Genomic DNA, 10,496 nt, shown 5'->3' with positions numbered 1-10,496 from the left:
CAGGCACACGAATCTTTGCTCGGTTACACATCTAGAAATGAATAGTCATTTAAATTTACCACTGGACAAATGGGTTAAGCAGCAGATTAGAGCCAGCTGAAGAAGGAATTAGTAAACTTGAAGATACATTTGAACAAATTTTCCTCACTGTAGGACAGTTAAAGAAATAGAAAATATGAAAAGGCATGGAGAAAAAAATTTGAAGGTCCAACTTACATCTAACAGGAATTCTAGAATGAGAGAATAGACAGGATATGGGAGATAAAATATTTGGAGAGATAATGGCTGGTTGATAAAAATCAGTTGATAAAAGATATATTTTCCTCTTTTGCTAGATAACTGCTTTGGGGCATAAACTAATTATTCATATTTATATTCTTAGAGCATTGTAAGAATTCATTAAATATAGATTGAATTAGTATAATGGAAGTGTACAAATATCAATAAAGGACAAATATTAAAAATAAGATGTGAGGGACTTCCCTGGTGGTGCAGTGGTTAAGAATCCGCCTGCCAATGCAGGGGACACGGGTTCGAGCCCTGGTCTGGGAAGATCTCACGGCCATGGAGCAACTAAGCCCATGTGCCACAACTACTGAAGCCAGCACACTTAGAGCCCGTGCTCTGCAACAAGAGAAGCTTAGAGCTCGTGCTCTGCAACAAGAGAAGACCCACTCACCGCAACTAGAGAAAAGCCCGTGCACAGCAATGAAGACCCAATGCAGCCAAAAATAATAAATAAATTAATTAATTAAAAAAAAAAGATGGGAGAGGTATTACTAGAGAAATACAAAGAACGTGCTACTGGTGAAGAATTTATAGCAAGAAATTGCTTACAGCTGGGATTATTAGAGAAGAATTCACGGAAGAGGGAAAGGAGTACAATTTGGCAGGTGGGGGGAGGGGTTGGCCCTTCCAAACAAATGGGATGATCTAACAAAGGCAGAGAGTGGGAAAAGGCAAAAAGCATTCAAGAAAAAGCAAGTGGTCCATTTTGGTTAAGTTGTATATCTAAGGACTAGTTGTGGGAGATCAAAGAAACAGAGCCAGATGATGTAGGCCTTGAATGTCAGACTGAATATTCTGGACTAGTCGAGAAAGAAAAAGCACCTCAAGTAACTCATTGCTGGAGGTGTTTCAACAGTGGGGTGACAAGATCAGAACTGTTGTTTAAGAAGATTGATCCAACCAACAATTACACCCAATATGAACTAAAGGGAAGACATAGGAGTCAGGAAAAACAATTGATTTGTGTGTCACAAAGGACTCTCGATAGTGACAGAAAATGCAACTCAACCTGGCTTGAGCAAATAAGAGTTTTATTAGATCATGTAACCAAAATGTCCAGGGTAGATCTGGTCAGGTATGTCTTTACCCAGTGTTCTATAATAAAGAATTTGACCAGCCTTTGTCCTTGGCTCCTGGGAAGTAACCTCTAAATCCTTGGAACTTCCTGAGTAATAGGAGTATTTTTATCATTCATGGGGAACCCTGATAGTTTATGCTAATGAGGTGACTCACGTTGGGCCCCTTAGTTTATGCTAAGAAGATGGCTCATAGGGGGTCTGGCCACACCAAAAATCAAGGGTTGGGGAATTGAGCCATGTGATATCAGCCCGATCTCCCCAGAGGGGAGGGGGACTGGAGGCTGAGTTTAATCATATGGCTAATGATTCAATCAATCATACCGACATAGTGAAATCTCAGTAAACATGCAAGATAACGAAGCTGGAGTAAGCATTCCTGGTTAACAGTATTCTGTGCATATTGTTACATGTTGATGCATCCTGACCCTGTGGGGAGAGGATACAGAAGATTTGCATTTGAGACCCTCCCAGACCTCGCCCTCTCTTCTTTTTTTTTTTTTTTGCGGTGCGCGGGCCTCTCACTGTTGTGGCCTCTGCCGTTGCGGAGCACAGGCTCCCGACGCGCAGGCTCAGCAGCCATGGCTCACGGGCCCAGCCGCTCCGCGGCATGTGAGATCTTCCCGGACCGGGGCACGAACCCGTGTCCCCTGCATCGGCAGGCGGACTCTCAACCACTGCGCCACCAGGGAAGCCCCTCCTTCTCTTCTTTTCGCTGGACCCAGTTTGTATTCTTTCTGCTGTAATAAAACTGTCACGATAAGTGTAGTGTTTTCCTGAGTTCTATGACTCGTTCTAGTGAATCATGAAAACTGAGGAGGTAGCGTGTCCCCAGTAGCCAGTTACTCAGAGTGGGTGGCCTGGGAACCCCTGAGCTTGCTGCTGCTGATGGAATCGAGGGCAGTTTTATGAAGCACTATGCTCTTAACCTGTGAAGTTTGACTGAATTCTGGGCAGTTAGTGTCAGAAGTCATGGTATCCAGCAATGCAAAGACCCTGAGGTGGGATCATGCTTGGCATGCTCCAGGAACAGCAGAGGGGCCCAGGTGGCTAAAGCAAGTGGTGGTTAGAGCCTGACTGATAGCCAGGGCCAGATGGGTCTCAGCTCTTAGAATCACTGGGGACTTTTCAAAAGAAACCAATGTCCAGGGTATACCCCAGGTCGATTAAATCAGCTTCACTTGGGGGTGGGCACAGGCATCTGTAGTTTTATAACTTCTTCAGGTGATGTAGGTCCTGATGTAGGCCCTTGATGGCCATAATGTAAGGACATTAGATATTGTTCTGAGTGTAAGGGGAAGCTATGATGCCTACTGAACAGAGTGACATAATCTGTCTTAAAGTCTTAAAAGACTCACTCTGGCTGCTGTGTGAAGAATACAGTGGGACAGACAGGTCAGGTGAGAGATGAAGATGGCTTAGAATAGGATACTTCTGTATGTGGCAGAGAGAAATGATTCTATATGGGGTATATTTTGAAGGAAAGTATTTTGCTTATGAATTAGATGTGGGGTATGGAGAAAGAAAGAAGTCAGGGATGAGTGCATGATTTGTTTTTTGTTTTTGTCTTGTTTTTGGTCTAAGCAACAGAGTAAAAGGTAATGCTAATCACTAAGGCCAAGAGAATGTGGTCAGCTTGCCAGGACTGAATCACATGCCCATCCCTGGAGCAAGGGTGAAGTCAGTCTTGCCTAAAACACATATACCGAGAGTATAAGAGAATATTTTACCAGAGTGACACTGGGGGCAGGGGGAAGAGGCAATGGGCGAGCCGAGAACGAAATAGCTCGTTAGAGGTCTGTTGATTGTATTCTAGAGGACACACTGAGAGTAAAATAAACTTCAAGAAAAAAATTAGCTCTTCCTCTTTCCCTTCCCAAACAATTCAGTCCTAAAGCCATTAGTTGGGGCCAAGGGGGTAGTCATGGTGGACCAGAGCAGGGTGTTTGACCCCAAGCAGGGCTAGGAAGGCATTTAGGTAAGGAGGGAGCAGTGGCAGCCAGGCATCGTAGGTGGGGTGAGAAAGTCAACACATAGGAGGACTGGCCTGTGGGGAGTATCAGAGCCTAAGCAGGGTGAGGAGGGTCTGCACAGGAGGACCACCCAGTGTGTAGCATCCAAGTCCGAGTAGGATAAGGAAAGCACCCATGCAGGAGGTGGCCCAGTACAGAGGTGAGGAGGACTTCTGTGGGGAAGTGGGCTGTGGTGTGACTGCTGGTTTTCAAGATACATGTATGTGTATACATACATTTCCTAGCTCTGTCCACTGAGAAGCCCAGGAGGAGCTGAAACTCAGTGGCAATGAGCACACCTATTACCCAGTCTTGGCTCCTAAATATCATTATTTATCACAGGAAGGAAACTGACTGATTCCAGGGCTAGGGCAGAGAAAGCACCACATGAGTCCAGAACATATAACCAAAGGTAAGGAGGTGCCAGAAAATTATGGGGACAGCAAAAGGGCATAGAAGTCAGCTTGAATGCATTGGCCAAACTGGGGATGATTTAAGCATTAAAATAAATAATGATAGTAATTGACTAAAATAGAACACCGTGAGTCCAAAATGGTAAAATAAATGAATAGATTGAAAGTTTGAGGAATAATAAGATATTTACGTAAGTTACAAGGTGTCTTTTGACAAAATACTTATTAATTACAAAGGAAAAAAGAGTGAACTTAAGCCTGGCAGGTACCACTTAAATCAGGTGATCAAAGGGAACATCATCAGTGATGAGACAAATTGAAATTGACCCCCCCCATATGATACAATAAGAGCACAGCATCACTTCTCTGATATTCATGCCAAAGATGCATAACTCAAATCTAATCCTGAGGAAGAATCAGACAAACCCAACTGAAGGACTCTTCAAAATAACTGGCTGGGGGACTTCCCTGGCGGTCCAGTGGTTAAGACTGTGCGCTCCAAATGCAGGGGGCACGGGTTCAATCTCTGGTAGGGGAACTAAGATCCCGCATGCCATATGGCGCGGCCAAAAATACTGGCTGGTAATCGTCAAAAGTGTCAAGGTCATAGAGGCCTAGGAAAGACTAAGGAACTGTTCTAGGCAAAGGAGACTAAAGAGACAACATAGAGAAGCACATGGTGTGGTTCTGAACTGGATCCTTTTGCTTAAAAGGACATTATTAGGGCATCTGAAAAATTTGAATGGGTTCCAAAGATTAGGTGGTAGCAATTTACCAGTCTTAACTTCCTGACTTTGATACCTGCATCGTGCTGTGTAGGAGAATGTTTTTATTTGTAAAAAATAAACAGTAAATTATCTAGGGATGATGAGACATCATGTTGGCAACTTGTTCTCAAATAATTCAGAAAAAAATGCTTTGTACTGAACTTGCATTTTTTTTCTGTCAGTTTGAGGTTGTTAAAAATTATTTTTAAAAAACAGAAAACTTGGGGTAAAGATTGTTTAGGTCTATCAGATAGAATGATAACTAAGAGAGGAAAAAATAATTTCAGAGCTGGCTAAGACCATTTAGTCTGTGATCCAATACAGACCTTTTAAAGTCATTTATTTGCTCCAAATAATTATTAGTAACTCTTTAAGGCTTTCTTCAATTATTATAACAGATTTTTCTGATATTAAATGTGGATAAATTTCTTTAAAAGTATTTTTAATTAATATATGTACATTTTTTTAGACATAATGTTATTGCACACTTAATAGACTACAGTATAGTGTAAACATAAATTTTATATGCACTGGGAAACCAAACAATATGTGTGACTCACTTTATTGTGATATTCGCTTTATTTCAGTGGTCTGGAATTGAACTGGAAATACCTCTGAGGTATGCCTGTATTATTGTAATAATAGTAATAAATAGTAATTAATTGTAATACTGAAAGAAATGTAATTTTATATTGTTACCAAGCTATTAAAAATGAACATATCAGTTACATTAAGATATACTCTATCAGGTAATCACATGCATATACCTCTTCACCTTAAATGTTTTATATGTACATTATATATATGCATATATAAAACATACATATATACACACACAAACAAGTGCACAAACACAGACATACATGCATAGATAACAAATCTTTTGTATGAACAGTAAATTATGATCAATAGCAGTTATTTCAGATAGGACTCTGGGAAGTATCAAGGAAAAGCTATTTTTTTTAACTAAATGCATAGCCAAATGAGTACAGATTTACTAAAAGGGACTGACCAAGTCTGCATAGTATCATTATTCCTGTATATAAGATAAATAAATTGTTTCAACATTTGAATATTTCAAATATGTGTATGAGGTATAAAACATTTATCCTAAAATAACCAGCTAATTTGCATTATAAACCTACTGTAGGTATAAAGATCATTAATTTTTAATTATAAATTTCTAAAGAGACCTCCCTGTGATTAATGAATTTTGAAAGCTTGATAAGAACATCTTCTAGAGTTAGCATACCCTGGAGTCAATTTCTATCTCTGCTGCTTAATCTTTCCTATTTCCTCGTCTATAATCTGTTTCTTTAACTAGGTCATAACTACTTATCAATCATTATAAAAGCTTTATTATCCTTTAAGTACTCATGACCATCATTATTTTAAGCTAATATATAGAATGACAGGAACACAGTTTGCCATATTCAGTATTTATATAAACATGAAAGATGCTATGGAGAGGAAGAAACCACTAAAATCATGATTGATTTTAAGATAAATATAATAATTCTTTTTGAATTTTAAATGAATCAAAAAAGTCTACATTCAAAGAGTAAATTTTATATTGGGTTTGAGAAATCTGATTTTACACAAACAAAATGAGAGTACTATAGTAATTTTCCATGGTTTCCACTTTTGATATTATTAAATATCAAATAATTAAATAACTGTTGAAAATCACTGGCTATGTCTCCATTCCCTTATCTGGAAAGTAGGGATACTACTACCTGCCTAGATTTTCTTCTTAAGGAGATTTAAAGGGAAAAAAGTTCAAATTTCTAAAAAGAAATTTACTTCATAAATTTAATGCTTCTATTATTTTCATTTTAACAGTTATTGCAGCTGAACTAGTAAATGACAAAATAACTGAGTATAATTTTGAATACATAGAATAAACATGAAAAGTGGAAGTCTTTGACTACATACTTTGTGGAAGTGAAATGGACCAACAGAACTATCAGTAGAGCTATTAAACCACAGTTTTCTCATAGAAAAAAAGCGTTTGTGTGCTATATACATTTAAAGCATGCATATCTGAATTTTTCTTCCATTCATGATATTTTCATTAAAAAATTAAACTTGAGGGCTTCCCTGGTGGCGCAGTGGTTGGGAGTCTGCCTGCCGATGCGGGGGACGCCGGTTCATGCCCCGGTCTGGGAAGATCCCACATGCCGCGGAGCGGCTGGGCCTGTGACCCATGGCCGCTGAGCCTGCGTGTCTGGAGCCTGTGCTCCGCAATGGGAGAGGCCCGTGTACTGCAAAAAAAAAAAAAAAAAAAAAAAAAAAATTAAACTTGAAATTTTTGAAAGACTTAATCAATTTTCTGAACCTGAAAATGTAGTTTTAATCATTCCCTCATATACATTTGCAAAGTCATTATATTTATAAAGTGCTTTTCGTCTGAATCTCTTTCCAGTCTGGGTGCAGATTAGGGGTAAGTAGGGGTAGAGAGTCTCTTTCTGAACCTCCTGGCTTTATACTCTGTCCCGTTAAAGTGCGACAGAAAATACTAGAATTTATAACCATTAAAGATTATGAAATAAAAAATAATGCTAAGTTTCAAAAATTCAAGTTCATAGTCACTGGGCCCTTTCACTGAAAATAGTTGTTTCATCACTTTTGCTTCTGGGAGAAACGCTTGGCACGCAGTAAACAAATGAAAACATGAGACAGCAGAAAGTCTCAGCACGGTGCAGTCTAAAACGTTTGTAAGCACCCTTTATGTAATAAGTAATGGAGTAGCTGGAAAACTGCCTCTAAAAGCAGAAGGTTCTGGCCAAAAGTGAAGACTAGCCAATGCATTTGAGAAGTGAAGTAGCGTGAAGCAAAACCAGGAGATGTTCAACGCAAGTTTCTTAGGTAAAGCTCCATAAGGAAGTATGGAGTAGATAAATCTCATTTAAACAAATTATGCCAAATAAAAATTGTTATGGTATTTCTTAATCAAGGTGGAGATGGGGGAGTGAGGGGGCTGGGGGAGGAAGTTACCACTTGGCTAAAGGCAGCCATAAAATTGTAAAATTGTATTGCTAATCTGTGAAATCTGAAGAGAAGTATAGAGAACAAAGAACAATTAATTACCTTTCCTTCAAGCCTGGTTGAATGTTTCTGCCCCAAGTGGTTTTTAGAAGATCCCTCTTGGATAGCATCAAGAAAGTTTTCACGTGCACTAGATACTTTACGATTTAAAATTATTATATATCAAGAGCAGAAAGGAGTCCTTTCTAATCCTGCAAACAAAACAAAAAAAAAAATGGAGAAGAGATTTTGGATTGAAATTCTTGGATTCTCTGTAGCATAGAGATGAAGCCATTTTTAAAGTTCTCTGCACGACAGGTTTTATTCAGATAATTGTTAGACTAAGAGGGGTTAGGAAAGGGTATAGAGAATTCACAATGGTCAAGGCAGGCCATGGTAAGTAAGATGGTAAAGAGGTAGAGCCAGCCTCTCCTAATAAAGCCCCTAAAATCATGACCTGGCAGACAGAGTAGGCAACCACCAAGGAGAAATAGATCATCTCTGGAAGGATGAATGATTAGCAAATCAGATAGTGTTTTTTCTTTTTTTGGCCGCCCCATACAGTGCGGCATGTGGGATCTTAGTTCCCCGGCCAGGGATCGAACCTGTGCCCCTTGCAGTGGAAACACAGAGCCTTAACCGCTGGAGCACCAGGGAAGTCCCAGGTAGTGTTTCTTGGTTAGAAAAGAAAGGGGGCATCTCAGCAAAGGACATGCCAGTTGAAATATCTTACTCTGCACATTCTGCAACCCCGTGAAAGGGGAGACTTTGTTTTGGCTCTATAAATCTTAAATCATGAAGTAACAACCCAAATTAATACCTGCCTACCTAGAACCCTCAAATTTTGTTGGCATTAGAATTGTAATGCTGAAACTAATTTTTTTCTGCCCTAATTATCTTCAAATTTTGGCCAGTTGGGTCTTGATATATACCATATTCACTAAGCAACTATTTTATGAAAGGTGATTGCATCTTAATTCTTATATGAAGGTCAGACATAAAGTTCTTCAAACAAATTAATGCAAAGAGCAGGAACAAAATGATTTTTAAAATTAGGTAACAGCTTTGGAAATACTTTCTCTTCTCCCCCAGCCCCTCTTGAAAAGCAGTAATCTTTGTTAACTTAGGGATATAATGTTTGGGAATCATGCTAAAATACTGGCATATTATATCATTGTATTCACTGTTTAAGAAGGGTGAAATCTTTTATCAGGAATCTTTGAGTGAGAAAATGTGTTTATGTCCTAAAGCTTGTTTGATTGAACCTGTGCTACCAGCCTACAAGGTGACCTCAATGAGCTTCTGGTAGTCATCCTTGTATAGTCAGGACCCACATTAAACAGGGCCAACCTGTGTAAGGTTACATAGGCTATTGCAGGAATGACAGTGTATGACTTCCAAGCCTACATCATAAAAGACATTTGGTTTCCACCATGTTCTCTCTGGGAGCTTGCTCTGGAGGAAGCCAGCTGACATGTTGTGATAACACTCAAGCGACCCTACAGAGAGGTGCTCATGGCCAGGAACCTAGGCCTCCTACCAATCATCTTAGATCTTCCAGCACCAGCCAAACCTTCAGATGACTGCAGCCCCAATCAATGTCTTGATTACAGTCTCATGAGACAGCAAGGGAAGCTGTTCCTAGCTTCCTGACCCACAGAAACTGCTGAGATAATACATGTTTATTGTCCTGAATCACTAGGTGTGGGATAATTTGTTACTACAGCAATAGATTACAAAGTGGGCTTTTTTTCAAGAAAGAGTAAGAGCAAAACAAATGAACACACCCATTTTAAGCCATTTACAAAGTTGAAAGGCTCTGCAGTTACTAGTACTTAATGAAGCCTTATCTCAAGAAATTTGCCATTTAGTTCCTTGTTTCTCAAAGTGTTGTACCAAGACCAGCTGTATTGGCATTACCTGGGAGCTTATTAGAAATACAGAATCTCAAATTCCACCCTAGACCTACTGAATCAGAATCTACATTTTATGAGACTTCCCCTACTACATGTAAGTATACATCAGAGTTTGAGAAGCAGCACTGATCTGTTTGAATACTCATGTTACAGCCTATAGTTGGAAATGCTGGCTGTGCATTAGAAGCACTTCCAAAAACTACTGTTGGAGAAGTCCATCCCCAGAAGTTCTGATTTAATTGGCCTGTGTTAAGGTCTATTATGGCCATGGACCTAATTATATTTCACAGTTTTTCCCCTGGAAAACTATGTTGAAGCCTCAGATCAGCCCTGAATTCCCAGCATGTTCCAGTCCTGGTTCTAGAAGTCAGGTATGCCCAGGTGTATCCCTGAGACTGCCCTGGGGGAACTATGGTGCACTAAGCAGGAATCTTCTGGGGCACTGCATGCCAGGGCAGCTTCACAGCTGCTGAAGAACTACTGCATATATCTCTGCCTTCTCTTATTCATACTCTTCCAGGACTTAGTTAATTCCAAGAAAAGCATCCATGTTCTTACCTTACAGGTCGGTTTGGATTTGCTGTCTAGGGCCACTCAGAGAACAGGTGGTGAATAACCTAAGGTTTCAGGGTAACTTGGACCAAACTTCTTTTAGTTTCATCTTTCCCTAATGGTAAAAGGGAAGTAACTAATATTTCTCACAAGCCTTTGGGGAATATGCTTTTACTGTTGACCAGGCACTACTAAATTAAGACTTCGAGTATGATGGGTGCTTACAAAGGTTAGACCTATTACTTAATGAGAACTTAATTACTTAATGACAACAATAAACATCACTTGAATGTAAAGGGGGGTGGGTGCAGGGATTTTCTGTTTACGAATGCATCCCCAGCGACGGAGACAATGCCTGGCACATTGCATGCTTTAATAAATATTTGTTAATTAAGTAAATTCCTCAAAAAACAATAACTTCCGATCATACACATTCAAAGTTACT

This window comes from Leucopleurus acutus, assembly GCF_964270905.1.
Source record: "Leucopleurus acutus genome assembly, chromosome: 4".
Taxonomy (NCBI): domain Eukaryota; kingdom Metazoa; phylum Chordata; class Mammalia; order Artiodactyla; family Delphinidae; genus Leucopleurus; species Leucopleurus acutus.
This window is presented reverse-complemented; position numbering follows the sequence as displayed.